The following is a 16,420-nucleotide window of genomic DNA, read 5'->3' as shown; positions in this document are numbered from 1 at the left end:
GTGTCAGGCTAATTTCCTCAAATCTGACAGTACTTTTTGCATACTACAGTTTTGCCGGCTCCCGTTTTTGCCGATTTCTAATTGAATATGGCGGAAAGCAGGCACACGCGCGATACTTTTCCACGGTGACAACCAGCAAAGTGGTCAAAAAGTACTGCATGCGAAAAGTACTGAACTTTTTGCCTGGAATTGAATATGGCCCATAGTTGGTAAAACTGGAGGGCATAGGCTACTAGAATGGTGAGGGCATCAGAAGCCAAGCATGTGAGTCAAAATAGGGGTAGAAGCCACGCTGATGTGGCATGATGGAAAGGAGGCACAAGGTACTGTAAAAAAAGGTAAAGGACTGGAGGGTAGGGAGCTTGACTATACAAACAAAAGAAAATACAGGAGGTAGACCGGGTGTCTGTGATAATAACCTTCCTGTGGACTCACTCATGTGCATTCCCCAGAAGACCCACATGGAAGGGGAATGGAGAGCAGAGCTGAGGAACAAGCCAGAGGCTGCATCCTACTGCACAAGCACAGGGTATGGGGAGTAGTGCTAGACAAAAGTTGGGATGGGGCTCAAGGGGGGAAGTGGAGGAGCCCATCTCTTACATTAAACTCCTAATGGATAAATTGACCATCTGGCATTGAAATGGTGTATAACTCAAATGGTTTAAATCAAAGCTGCTGTGTATTCATCTACATTTACAACAGCCAAATAGATATAAAATACAGAACTGTACTGCTAAAGGAATCCTCATCAAAAATTTCAACTAATGCAATATGTTGCTCCTAATTATAATCATCAAAAAAGATTTGCCAATAATAATGAAGAAATGTTTATAGCTATGGCAACTAAAGCTGCTTGGATTGATGTTTTATAGAATAATTTCTCATAATTACTGTACATCAGTGCAATTTACTGTGTGCTGTATGTTGCAGAGCCCATACTTTGTGTCTCACTGTCATTTGGTAGAGGAATACCTGCTGAATTTGATGCTATGATAAATATAAATGACCCAGACAAAGTTCCATAGTTATTGGCTGTGATTCCATTTCTTGTGGATCCGCTATAACTGGTCTGGCCCTGAATCTTCCTCACTGTCACTTGTGCTGCATCATTGGCCATTAGTCCAGCATGGATCGCTGCTTGACAAATGGATGAATCCTAAAGACACAAATATACTCAATATCATTTACATTTCATTCTGCATTTTGTTTGCAACTGCTAAAAAAAGTTGCTCTATAAAAAATAAAGTACAGATTTCACTTACCTCGGTGTAGACATCAGTTCCCCAAATAGATTTTCCATTCTCAAGGCACCCAGAGGGACATTGGACACTAAGGAATGCAAATATCAATGTAGTTTATGAATCTCCAGAAGGTAACATTCATAACATAAATACTTTACAAATTGTTTATCTAATTTATTTCAACTTGATAAAACATGATTGTAGCAAGGACTTACTCTGCAACAGATTCTTCCATGTCTCTTGCAGTTGTTGTATAAGATGCTTGTACTATAAGAGGAAAACATAATATCAGTCCACTTATAGAGTTGTCAGCAGCTGTTAAAAAGGTAGATATTCAGCCTCATTTCTCGAAATGGTGAAACATTCACTATAGTCATGGGTCATTCACAGGAATTGTTCAGGCTGCTCCAAGCCATTGCTCTTCTTAGAGCTCCACTGTTTGTCTCACAGCCAATAACAGAGGCTAAGAATGATTTTTGAGCAGGAAGACCAAATAGATGCAGCAATCTCTGTGATATCATGTAGTTTGTGGCTACTGGTTGGTCCTCAATTTAGCACCAATTTAAAATGGTGGTCAGAAACACGTCCAACAGCTATCTATGAGTGCTAGTCACATTACTCAATTGTACACCATATAGTAAAATGATGAAGTGTCATGTACTGTATGCTATAGAATAAAATGTCTTAACAGTGTTATTAATTAATCTGAAAATCACATTTTCTATGTAACAAACACTAAATACAATTAAATATAAACATCTGTTGTTTTCCCCTAAAAAACTCCAACTTGTAAATGTCTACCTACAGTAGTCGAATTGAAAATTTAATTGAAGGAGCAAATTTATTTCATACAGCCACAGAGCTAATTTATTAGCTGTCAGCTACAATAATCAAAATATAACAAGGTAGCAATATTACTCTCCCAATCTTTCACATACACAGTTCTCCCACAGGTACCATCACTCACATTTACATCTTTTGAAGTACATTCTATCAGGACTTTCACCCCTTTCTCTCTATGAGTTGCTGCTATCTATCGCCCACCTGGGCACCCCAACAATTTCCGGAACATTTTTCTGCCTGGCACCCTCACTTCCTATCCCCAGACATCTCCACCATCATTATTGGTGACTTCAATATCCCCATTGACTGTCAACAATCGCCTCATGCCTCCAGACTACTCTCTATAACTTCCTCCCTTGGCCTCTCCCAATGAACTGACTCCTCTACTCATCAGGAGGGCCACTGCCTTGATCTTGTATTTACCAGACTATGCTCAGTTTCTGATTTCACTAATTCTCCTTTCCCTCTCTCGGATCACAACCTTATCACCTGCACACTCTCCTCCATTACATCAAACTATATGTCATTGAAATCACCCAAGCCTCCTAAAACCCGTAGAAATATTAATGCTATTAACTTTCAACAACTATCTACCTCTCTACAACAGCAACTCTAACCAATTTCTGTATTCACTTCTCCTGAGACTGCTGCATCACACCTAAACCAGATTCTAGAAAAAGCCCTCAATGAAGTTGCTCCAGCTACTCATCACAAACCACGTAGACTTAGACATCAACCGTTGCATTCTAACTTAACAAGCCATCTAGAAAAACTCTCATGTAAAGTAGAACGTCAGTGGCGAAAGCCTCATACTCCAAGTGACTTCCTCACATATAAGACTATCTACAACTTTTATCGTGCTGCTCTGGACGCTGCCAAACAAACATATTACCAATTTCTTACCTCTGCTCAGGCCTCTAACCCCAAGAGACTTTTTAATACATTTAAACTGCTTCTTACCAATCCCTCACCCAACCCACCTGCTACTATCAGTGCGCATTATCTTGCTTCCTATTTTAATGACAAGATTGGTAAGATCCGAAATGAAATGGTATGCTCTTCCTCAGCTAGTGACCTGCTCAATTCCCTACCTGAACCCTCTGGCTCATTCTCTTCATTCGACCTCACAAACAAAGATGAAGTATCTACACTCTTCTCATCCTCCTACTCTATTACCTCTCCTCTAGATCTTATACCCTCACAACTCAGTAAAACTCTCATTCCAACCCTAACTAAAATCTGCAATCTGTCTCTCGCTACTGGCATTTTTACATCACTGTTCAAGCATGCAGTGATTACTCCCATTCTGAAAAATCAAAATTCTGACCCCAACACTCTCTCAAATTACCGTCCTATCTCCCAGCTCCCATGCCTCTCCATGCTGCATGAGAGACTTGTCTACACCCGCCTCACACACTTTCTAAACTCACACAACTTACTGGACCCACTTCAGTCCGGCTTTCATTCCCAACACTCCACAGAGACAGCACTGACTAATGTAGTAAATGATCTGGTCACTGCCAAGGCTAAAGGCCATTACTCACTCCTAATTCTTCTAGAGCTCTCTGCTGCTTTTGACACTGTTGACCACTCTCTCCTCATACAAACACTACAATCCCTAGGTCTTAAGGACACAGCTCTTTCATGGTTCTCTTCCTACCTATCTGATCGCTCTTTTACTGTTAATTTTTCTGGCTCTGCCTCCTCTTCGCTGCCTCTATCAGTTGGAGTACCGCAAGGCTCTGTCTTGGGTCTCTTGTTATTCTCAATCTATACCACCTCTCTTGGCAAACTAATCCACTCTTTTGGATTTCAGTACCATTTGTATGCAGATGATACTCAAATCTACCTATCCTCTCCAGATTTATCACCATCTGTATTGGTCCGTGTCACTGAATGTCTTTCTGCCATTTTATCTTGGATGTCATCTCGCCACCTGAAACTTAATATTTCTAAAACAAATTAATTATATTTCCACTGACCAAGAACAGTTACCAACCTGATCTCTCGATCACGGTTGATAACTCGACAATCCATCCTGCTCCACAAGCTCACTGCCTAGGTGTCATACATGACTCTGAACTGTCTTTTGTTCCCCACATTCAATCTGTCTCAAAATCATGTTACATACATCTAAAAAACATATCCAAAATTCGACGATATCTCACACAAGACACTGCAAAAACTTTGATCCATGCACTCATTATTTCCCGCATTGACTATTGCAATAGTCTCCTTACTGGTCTTCCCAAAAACAGGTTATCACCATTACAATCCATTATTAATGCAGCTGCAAGGCTTATCTTCCTTGCCAAACATTCATCGTCTGCTGCCCATCTCTGTCAGTCCCTCCATTGGTTGCCGGTTTTCTACCGTATTCAATACAAAATACTTTTACTTACACATAAAGCCATTAACCAAACCACACCAACATACATCTCTTCACTCATCTCAAAATATTTCCCAACCTGACCTCTCCGCTCAGCACAAGATCTGCGTTTCTCATCCCCACGCATTACTTGCTCCCATTCACGGTTACAGGACTTTTTTTGGGCAGCACCCACTCTATGGAATGCCTTACCAAGCACAATAAGACTTACATCTAGTCTCCAATCCTTCAAGCATTCCCTGAAAACCCACATCTTCAGGCAAGCTTATCAGATTCCAGAACCACCCACATAACCTTCATAGCTTCCATGTATAATTACATCCCCTTTCACAGTCCACACATAACCTCACACACTGTCTTTCTTTCACATCCTCCTGACATTTGGCCAACATTCCTGTGTGACTGAATCATGCAGCCCACCAAGAAAATCTGCAGTCTGGCTGGACCAAATTGCAATATATAGCACTTATCCTTGTGTATCAGTGCCTATTTCCTTATAGATTGTAAGCTTGCAAGCAGGGCCTTCCTACCTATATATCTGTCTGTTATTACCCAGTTTTGTTCTATTAATGTTCCAATTGTAAAGCGCAACGGAATATGCTGCACTATATAAGAAACTGTTAATAAATAAATAAATAAATAACAAGCACTTTAGAAGCAGATAAATAGTACTGCTATCAGTCATCATGATCACTAAATATCTTTGCATTATCAACAAAAGATATCCCACCTATAGGAGCATTTTTACATGGATCTTATTTTGATCTTGTTGCCACTATCTCATCATGTCCTTCTTATGCTTCCTTGCTACAAGCCCTTCCCTATGCCCCATTTCTAGTTAGTAGGAGTCTAACATAAACTTTACTCTATACACATTTTGGTGAACTGATGCAGTATGTAAATGTGTATCTTCTTAAATGAGCCCCTGTACATTTTAAATAATATATTGTAACTTTAGATTTGGTTCCTTTATTGTTAAAATTATTCACCTTCATAATTGTACAATAAGTGATTTTTTTCTCATTTGTAAATCACTTTGCAGATGTAGATAAAATAAAGGTTAGATATGGAAACCTTTGGAAATATATTACATTGTTATTTATTTTGCTTGACTATTTACAACATAGTTTTATAATGTAAGCATTTTATGTAGTGTTAATACCAGCTCCTGTTTATATTTTTAATTAGAGTACTGCTGCCATCAACTGTCTAAAGTTATTGAATTATAATGATCTATTTTCATGATTGAGAAAGTATTTAAAAAATGCATGGTTAAGACTTCATCATGTTGCACCTCAGTCTAATTAAAGTGTGAAAATGTATCTTGGAAGTGAATTACTTTTCTAATTTGAGGCTAGATTATAACTGAGATTGGTTCACATATACAGACTCTATTGTTTCAATGCTACCCTTATTCATCAAAGCTAAATAAAATATAATTTATTTTTTGATACATGCGTTGTACTCTCTTTGTGAGCTTATGTTAGCCAGTTAGAGGGGAAGGGTGAATTCTTTTTTATTTACCCAGTACCTAACAGTAATCTAAGATATAACAAACTAAAACTTGATATTGGTAATTGCAAGAACATCTTTCAAAGTAATAATGTCAGTCTCTGAATTATATGACAATGGTTGGTAGGCTATGGCTCTCCAAATGATGTTGATCTGCAAGTACCAATGTACCCTGCAGGCAGCTTTTTGGGACAGTGTCATGGTCATTCATGGTGATTTGAGAATGTCAACACTATTTGTATTGGAGACCTGTATATTATCCCAGTTGAGTGTCCTATGATACTGTTCAACCTTTGAGACCTTAAAGTTTTACTTTTAAATAAGCAAAGTAGAGAATGGTGGGAACAGTTAGGGGTGGACATGGGAAGTGGGAACTGCTTCAGTTGCTGCACAAGATAATTTTATCTGGCTTAGTGATTGTGGACATTTTGTAAAATATAGATAATGTGACACAGGAGTCTATATTAAATATTACCATGTGCCTCCATATATTGCAAAAGTATAAAAACTGAATGTGCATTTTCCATACTATGTAAATTAAATATTTGTTTTTTACTGTATATGATTCTTACCACAGAACACATGCTAAATATTCACTTTATAAACCTCAACCAGTACAACTGTTTGCAGATAATCAGACAACTAGGTATATTTTCAATATATGTTCAGCTACTTTCTAGAGAACCAATGCAGTGATAATGTATGTAAAAAAAGAGGTTGAAGCATAACATAAAGTAATTAGTGTAGTAACTGCAATTGGCCACAAGAATGACTAATTAACACCCTGGTACAATACAGCAATGCTTTCATTTCTCAAAATTACATCAGTGTTACATACTGTGTGCAGTGTGTTGTAGAGCCCATGGTATGTGTCTCACTATCGCTTGGTAGAGAAATACCTGGTGGTACTTGGGTAGCTGTTCCAGTGGGTTTATGAGTCATTGAATTTGATGCTATGAGAAATATATATGATCCAGACCAATCTCCATAGTTATTGGTTGTGATTCCATTTCTTGTGGATCCGGTATAACTGGTCTGTCCTTGAATCTTCTTCATTGTCACTCGCCCCCATGATTGGTTAGTAGTCCAGCATGGATAGCTGCTTGTCAAATGGAAGAATCCTAAAGTCACCAATAGACACAATATCAGTTACATTTGACTCTGCATTTTGTTTGCAGCGGCCAAAATTTTTTACTCTATAAAAACTAAAAGCAAAGTCCAGATTTCTCTTACATCTGTGTAGACATCAGTTCCACAAATAGATTGTCTGTTCTCAAGGCACCCAGAGGGACATAGGACACTAAGAAATGCAAAGGTCAATATAGATTTTTAATTTCTTTGAAGTGACATTCATAACATAAATACTTTCCCAAATTCTTTATTTATCTAATTTATTTTCATTTGATAAAACATGTGATTTTAACCGGGACTTACTCTCTAATGGATTCCTCTATGTCTCTTGCAGTTGTTGAACAAGATGCTGGTACTAAAAGAGAAAACTATACATGAGACCTGGTAGAGAGATGTCAGCAACAGTTACAGAGGTAGATATAAAGCAACATTTCTAGATAAGGTGAAACATTCACTATAGCTAAGGGCCATTCACAGGAACCCTTGGGGCTTCTCCAAGGCTTTGTTCTTCTTATGGCTCCGTGATTTGTACCACAGACAATAACAGAAGTTGAGGATAATATATGAGCAATAACATCAACGAGAAGCTACAATCCCGGTGATATCATGGAGTTTGTGGAATCTGGTTGGTCCTTCAATTCACGCCATTTAAAAGTTGTGACCAGAAACACCTCCAAGTCACATTACTATATTGTACAACATATAGTGATTTAATGAAGTGTGATATATGCTATAAAGAATAGTGTCTGGACAGCACTACTAATTAGTTTGAAAATCATCGTTTCCATGTAATAAAAATAAATATAATTAAATATAAACATCTGTTAAAATTATGCATTTCCAAAATTAGAGAATAAGTGAATATTTTCTTTTTAATAAACAATATTGTAAATGTAGATTAAATTAAGATTATATATTGAAAGCCTTCGATATAAATTACATTCTGTTCTTTATTGTGCTTGAATAAAAACAATATCGATGTATAATTTAAGCATTTTATGTAGTGTTAATGCCACATTGGGCCTGATTCAGAGCCACTCGTAAGCGGCAGCTCGTTCGCTCCGAGCGATGTTTGCCCAACTGCGCATGCGTACGGATCGTAATACGCATGCGCGAACCAGTCAGTGCTGCCAAAATTCGTGTGTTCGCAAAATAGCGAATGCCTGCTATTTTGAGTGACAGAATGAGGCGTATGTGGGTTGTAACAGGGGAAGGTGCTTGAAAACGGGGAGTGGAAATCCGATCGCAGGCGTGCTTAAAGGTCAAAACGGGCGTTTTAAGGGAGTGCATAATTAATCCAGCAGCGTCATTGACCACGTCACTTGTTTTTTTTTAACTCAGAACTGCTCGCAAAATAGTGGTTGAAAAAACCAGCCCCAAGAATAGCGAGCAGTTCATACGCTGGTCGATGTACTCGATTAATCTAATAAATAGCGGACATGACGTATGGTGTGAGCGGCCAGGGGGTGTATTTTTCAAATTTACGTTCACATGTTTTGCTCGCTCGTTCAGACTTAGAGGCGTGAACAGTCCGCAAAGTGCGAACGGTTCATTTGAATAGCCACCCCTTTTTAGAAAACGAACGACCGCAAATAGCGAACGGCTCTGAATGAGGGCCTTTGTGTTCATATTTTATAATCAGAGTCTGCTGCAATCAACTTCCTAAATGTATTAAATCATAATTATCTCTTTTTATGATTGGAAAGTATCTAAAAAGTGTAGGGTTAATACTTCATTATGTGAAGTAATGTGTGAAGTTTATATTAGAAGTGAACAAATATAGGTCGAAACGCGTCGGTGTGTGCTGCCTTTTATATTTATTTCATGACATATGTTGTTTGGTGGGTCATTTGCTATCCGGGCTACAGCAGGTACGCATGGTGTCACTCATCCGGAGAGTTGATTCCATAAAAGTCAACATCTGTACATCTGCTTTTGTCTGGACTCATTAACCTGCTTTTTGGGCTATTAAAAGTTTTTGGATTTTATCCGGGTGGACATCAATTCTTCCTCAAAATAAAGCATAGAGGATAAGCGGAGTCCCTTTAAAGATACCCAGTTAAGAGGACAACATTTGAAATTTACGTGAGTACGGTACGCATGGAAATTAAAGATACCCAGATATATTTTTACATCTTCACTGCAAAGTGAGTGGGGTACGTCCCCTATCATCCATTTGATATCGTTGGTGGGAGATTTGAAGAGAGAGTCTTCCTAGTATATATTTATATACATACAGACTGTTCGCCTATTTGGAGATTTTTTTATGAACTTATAGTGGGGGTTATGCCTATTGATCTTCACCATTCTATCACATATATAGATATACCCATTGTGTTTTTTTGTGTATTTGTTTTCTCCTTTATATTCACCACTATGGAGGGAATTTGACACATTATTCAGAGGGAGCCAGGACCTAACGATCCTATGTCTTTCCAGAAGATCTAAGTGGTACATATCACCTTTGTTATTACTCCTTCTTTATTTGTATATATATTGATAGATTGTGCAGCGCTCCCTTCCGGGTTCCATTTTTTGCATTATATTTACTGTGGTATTGGGTGTTGGGTGACACCCAGGGATCTATTGAAGGGTGCTGTTGTCAGAGGTTTTGCGCAGTGGAGGTATCTAGATTCAATATATATTAGAAGTGAATTGGTCTCTAATTTGAGGATACATGGTAAATGGGATGTGTGCACAGGTACAGAGTCTATTGTTTGGATGCTATCCTTATTCATCAAAGCTCAGTAAAACAATGTATTTTTTGATAAATGCTTTGTATTCTATTTGTGAGCTTCTGATGGCCTATTAGAGGGGAAGAGTGAATGATTTTTCCATTTGCCCAGTACCTAATAGTAATCTAAATAATGCCAAACTAAAAGTTGATATTGGCAATTACAAAAACATCTTTCATAGCAATGAGGACTATACTATCAGTCTCTGAATTGTAGGACAATGGGTGGTAGTCTACGGCCAAAGCTTTTGTACTCACCACTATTACACAGGGTTACCAAGGATCTTTTGCAGCACAGCCAATATTGAAATAATAGTATTGGATCTTTCCCACCATGCAGTACATTCTGTTTGATGGAAACATTACTTTTGCTAGTAACAGGGGAAAAAATTAAAATAGACACAGAGAGATGCTGCACCTTATGGGAGTGTTGCAGGCATTTGTGCAGAACGTGGTTGCGTACAAAGAAGCTGAACCGTTCACATAGGAGGCCATACTCAGATGGAGAAAATGCACCTGCCATAGGAATGGTGCAAGTTTTGATGGTGCAACCGATGGTGGCATTTAAAAACACACCAGATGGTAATGCAGCATCTATAGATGCTGTAAATCGGTGTCTCAGTCATTACTCATTCAGACACACAGATGTACACCAGGGAAAGGCTTTGTAGTGGTATTAGCATAAATTCGCAGACACACGGATGTAAACCAGTGAAATGCTTTGTAGTGGTGTTAGAATAAAGTCGCAGACACACGGATGTACACCAGGGAATGGCTTTGTAGTGGTATTAGTATAAAGTCGCAGACACACAGATGTACACCAGGGAAAGGCTTTGTAGTGGTATTAGCATAAAGTCGCAGACACACAGATGTACACCAGGGAAAGGCTCTGTAGTGGTATTAGCATAAAGTTGCAGACACAATTACAGCAATAGATGAAAGGACAGCCACAACTTTATCAGACTCCTAATTAGGTCCACAGTATTTTTTTCCTATCAATAAATGTTCTGGTACCTAAGAATTATAGCACTTTTCACTCTAGATAAGTATGCAGATGCTTATATTATGTTTTTCCTCTGAAATTATTTTCCTGATTTCATCTTATGTAAGAATCTAGTTATGAAAATAAAAAAATTAGACACAAAAAATGCCGGTACTGCATACCCCTGAGTACCACCACAAAGAAAGCACGATCTTGTATTTATAAAGTGCTGGTAGTGCTGTATAATGGAAAAGCTGTCACCGTTATTGCCATTAAAGGAACAATTTATTTCATCTCTGACTGAACCACCTGCGGGTTTACAGAACAGTTCTGGATTCTTATTGTTATCACATGCTGAAATCCCAGCTGGCTGTGTGAGAGCAATTTTGTTACTTTTGTCTGACAGCAATGTTGGCCTGTCTCTATTTTAAATATTTTGCACCTTTAATCCCTCCACATACATTCAGAAAAGTGCTAAAGGGAGCAGTTCTCCTATTTGCTTATTCCCATCCTTTGGGCCTGATTCAGCACGGATCACAATTGCAACTGCGTACACAGATTGGCTGATGGTACGTGCTGCACATGTGTATGCACTGCAGTGCATGTGCGCTGTGACAGTATTGCAATCGCACTGTGATCACGCACACAGATGGAAAGCCATCGCAGTGTGAGTGACAGGATGTCAGCGTTTGGGGGTGGTGACGGGGCAGTGTTCGGAGAAATGCAGGCATGCCTGTCCGTTAGAATGCTGTTGCATGGGCATACATAAATTAGCCACTGTGATGGCATATGCAGCTTGTGTACTCACTGCGTGAGATGAGACTGAATTTCTGAGACAGGTCAGAGCTGTTGTGATTGTGCATGAGGGTCCAATGTTACTCAATGTTACTGATGTGTCCACAGGACTGCGAGTAGGGGGCTTCTAGAGAGGATGGGGCCAGAGTGCAATCTCCGACATGGCCCCCCCTCTACGTCCGGTGGCCGGCAGCACACTGAGCTCTGCGCGGCCAGCACCGGAGTTATCGACTTTGAGCACTAGAGTTCGCCCAGAGTCTATAGCGGATGTGCAGGTCACCAGAAAAATGGCCGCGGCGGACATTTCCCTGTACTGTGCATGCGCAAACTATGGGAAAATGGCAGAGCGGTAAGTATATTATGGGTGAATGGTGTGCGGTGCAGGCCCCCCCTGGACTCAGGGTTCCTGCACCCTTTGCAAATATGTCCCTGCCTGCGAGGTACAATGGATGTGAGAAAGTAGTAGTGGGCATCTCTATGCTGGCTGAGCAGTTGCAAACATTAGCATATTTTCGAAGCAGAACTGCGTGCGATTACACATCCGCGATTGCAATTGCGATTTATGCTGAATCATGCCCTTTGTTATCAGTTTTACTCTGTTTATTTCTATATCCACTTAGAGGAATAATCACATCCAAAATCTAAGTTTCAGACTCCTGGTAATTATTACATTCCCTTAAAACTCAAAAAAGGGAGAGGTTCTTAAAATGTATATAGAGAAGCAGATGTATCTATGATAGATCAATTTTTACTTCCTAAAATATATATATTTTTAATCCAACTTGAAAAGCCTTCTAAGCCTAAATATCCAAAATACTGCACATTGGTAAAACTTTTTATATCTGTAGCCTGCTCTATTGGTTATAAGACTAAATTAAATTACAGATACTGTACAGTAGTTTCATAATTTTGAGAATTTCCCAGATAAAACTTCCTAAAATGTTTAGGATCTATATGAGGTTATAAAAAATGTATTTTGCATTATATGATGAGAAAAGCTTGGTGTGACTTAGACTAACGCCAAGGAGAGCTACTTTTGCATTTTAGCATAAAATCTTTTTCCCTCAATCTATTCCCCCAATCGTGGCAGTGTAAATTTGCATGATAATGCATGGCAAAATTCACGGAGCAGCTCAATAATATTAGTCTCAGGGCCTGATTCAGACCCATTCGCAAAGCTGCGAATGCACGCAGCAAAGCTGCGAAAGCATGCAGCCATAACGAACAGCAATATGCAAAATGAGCCTGCGAGCCCATCGCGATCACTTGTTAGAGACGTGTGTTCTCATCTGATCTTTCGATGTACCGTTTTTTTATTGCAAATTATGCGTATGCAATCATTGAATAATTGTACTTTTGATCTGTTTATTTTTTTATTTTTATTTTTTTAAATGTACATATAGGATAGATAGATAGATAGATAGATAGATAGATAGATAGATACATAGATAGATAGATAGATAGATAGATAGATAGATAAAATCTATTAAATTGTGTTTTTTTATTTTCATTTAACTAATGAAATATTTTAACATATAATAAAAACACACCTTTTTTATTTCTTTTTTAAAAATTTTAACAGATTTTAAACAAATCCTCCCTCAACAATTAAAGTTCCCTTTGAATGCGGGTGATTGCCTCAGCAATAACTTGGACAGCTGTCCCCACCACGTTCAGCTCCCTCCGGAGCACATCCCGCCATGTCTCCTGCTTGTCCACTGAAATGTAAATAATAAATAAAAGGATTCAATTTTAATTGTGTGTTAGTCAATCGTAACAGTTTAAAACATCACCCACCCCCCATAACCATGGATGTTTTTGGTGTATCCCTTCGCCGGCTAATAGATCACAGTGTAGCAAATAGGCTACTGTGGTTAATGCTGCTTTCAGATGGTATTAGCTGCAGGGGCCTAAATTTTGAATACATTGCATTCTGGCTATTGGGGCATTTGGCATCTGTGACATTTGGCATCAACGCTTACACCATAGAAACATATGGGTGATTCTGCTGGCAGCACAAATGGAGGGATCAGAACAGGTATTGTAGATGAAATAGTATATAGCACAGGTTCTCAAACTCAGGGCCTGATTCAGAGTGCCCGCTCTGAATCAGGGCGTTTTTTTTTTTTTGGGAGCGTCCTCCTGGACGCTCGCATAGCTGCGGGTGACCACCCACAGCTTATGTGAGCATCCATGATGATGGTCACGATGGTCAAGAACATCGCGATCATCAGGCTTGCGACGAGACCCTGCGGTAGGGTCTAGGTGCCCGCAAGCCCCGGAGTGATTTTGGCTCTATCAGAGCCAAAATCACTCCCACTGACATCACTAGAGATGTTAGTTGGGCCGGACCCAGACGGTAGGCGTTTCCATGGGAACGCCTCCATCTCGCAGCCATGCCCCCGGCACGCCCACCATAGGGGGCATGCTGTCAGTCACCATCGACTGCACGCCCCCTTTGGTGCTCCCTCCGTCGTGCGCATGCGCAGTAGGGCACCATCGACCTGCTTGCGAGTGCTCAGCGCTCGCGAGCAGGTCTGAATCAGGCCCTCAGTCCTTAGGACTCCAAACAGTGCATGTTTTCCAGGTCTCCTCACAGAATCACAAGTGAATTAATTAGCTCCACCTGTGGATCTTTTAAAATGTGTCAGTGAGTAATGAATACACCTGTGCACCTGTTAGGTGACCTGGAAATCATGAACCATGTGGGGTCCTGAGGACAGAGGCCCTGATTCAGAGCCTGACGCTCTGACAGAGCGCTCGCTCTGAATCAGGGTCGGCCTTCTGGTTTTTTAGAGCGGCCTCCTGGCCGCTCGCATAGCTGTGGGTGACCACCCACAGCTATAGTGAGCGGCCAGGAAGATGGTCGCGATGGTCAAGACCATCATGACCATCGGGCTTGCGATGTCACCCTTGTGGTAGGGTCTCGTTACCGCAAGCCCAAGAGAGATTTCGGCTCTCACAGAGCCGAAATCTCTCCCACTGACATCACTCGTGATGTCAGTGAGGCCGGCCCCAAACGGAGGCGTTCACATGGGAATGCCTCCGTTTGTGCAGCCACTCCACTGCCAGCCCACCAAAGGGGGCATGGTGTCACTCAACATCGACAGCACGCCCCCTTTGGTATGAGGCCTGGAGCGTCGGAGTGCCCGTCGCTATCCGGGTCTCGTGCATGCGCATGATGGAGCTGGCTCCATCGTGCACATGCACACTGAGCCACCATTGACCCGCTTGTGAGCGCATAGCGCTCATGAGCGGGTATGAATCAGGCCCAGAGTTTGAGAACCACTGGTGTATAGCATATGTGTGTCAATGTACCTTCAGCCACAGGTTTTTCCTCAACTGGGCCCAGTCCCTCTTGGGATGATGCGGCCCAATTAGAACTCCCAGAGGAGTGGAGTGAGGAGGCAGGTTCAGGGAAGTGTGGGGAGGAATGGTGGGGGAAGGCAGCTTCCGGGTGAGTATGTGGAGTAATGATGGGAGGATGGGGCTTCAGGGGAGTGTGGGGAGGAATGGTGGCAGAAAGGGGCTTCAGGGAAATGTGTGGGGAGGAATGGTGGGAGGATGGGTCTTTAGGGAAGTGTGGAGAGGAACGGTGGGAGGAGGGAGCTTCAGGGGAGTGTGGCAACTATGTTGCAATCTGATTGGCTGTCACCAATATAATGGTGCCTGAATACAGGACAGTGGTTATTCTTATATTCTATCTCCACTATACAATACATAATACAACAGGTTCTTTACCTAGTGGCCAAGCTGGTGATTCCATGTGCGGCATAGCATAACTCCCACCTCCTGGCAGTTCCTCGTGAAAGTGGCTGTGACCTGGAAGGGTGGTTTTATAGGCATTTCCACACATGTGGATTGCATGTATAGGTAGCACCTACGTATGCATATGCCTATAAATAGCACCACCTGCGTTTTTAAAAATGGCAGTTATGGAGGAGAATATGACTTTTGATTAGCAGGCTGCTTCACTGATATACATGATTTTCTGGAGGAATTTGGAATGGGTTTAGGACAAGAAGACGAACTTGATGACACACTTGCAGATATGGATGGTGAGAGTGGTCCTCCGCCAATACCAGATATTCCTCCTCCACCTCCTACAAACACATCACCTCCAGATGTGTCTGCCCCTGATGGCGAGATACAGGGATATATTATTCCTTGTACAGCAATGGATACTGTCATCCATGAGGCACTAACCAGATTTTACAATAGCGAAGAAGTGACATATCAAGACCATGGAAAGATCTAGGCAGACATTACCAAGAAGTTCAATCAGATGCACTCCACTCATTATGTAATTGCTACATTGCGTAATTTTTACTTAAAAGTTAATTTTTTTGTTTTTTGGCAACTAGAATCTGAAAATTTGTAATTGTAATTTATAGAGTGACGTTTGCAGCCGACTCCGGACAAAAGTCAATTCATCGCTCCGACACCTAGATGGCCCAGGGGGTCCCCTCCCTGACATCTTGGCTTTAAGCCAAAGAGAAATACAGCTCTTGGGAACATTAGAATTGAGGTTATTGGCCAATGCCAATTTAACACATCTGGTGGCTGGCCAAGCTACCCCACATGCTGTGTCTGGTAAATATTTGCATACACCTGTCTCAGTATCTGTCTCTTTATGTGTAAAGCCCCAAAAATGTATATGTAATTTCTTTCTTTAAAGGACATGTTGAGGATTCAAGCCTGCAGTTGGATGCGGGGAGAGCACAACCTCCATCAAATGTGCCTCCCCCATCCACCACTGCCACCCTTGCCGATGTCATCAATGGGGTTAGGGT

At 40.8% G+C, this 16,420-nt stretch overlaps 1 pseudogene; it reads right to left on the bottom strand.

Moving 5' to 3' along the window:
• Positions 1-16,420, bottom strand: part of LOC148506144 (uncharacterized) — a 138,091-nt pseudogene that overhangs the window by 70,344 nt on the left and 51,327 nt on the right.

This window comes from Taudactylus pleione, unplaced genomic scaffold (genome assembly GCF_031769625.1).
Source record: "Taudactylus pleione unplaced genomic scaffold, aTauple2 ptg000423l, whole genome shotgun sequence".
Taxonomy (NCBI): Eukaryota; Metazoa; Chordata; class Amphibia; order Anura; family Myobatrachidae; genus Taudactylus; species Taudactylus pleione.
Note: the sequence above shows the minus strand (reverse complement) of the source record. Positions and strands in the feature narration are given on the sequence as shown.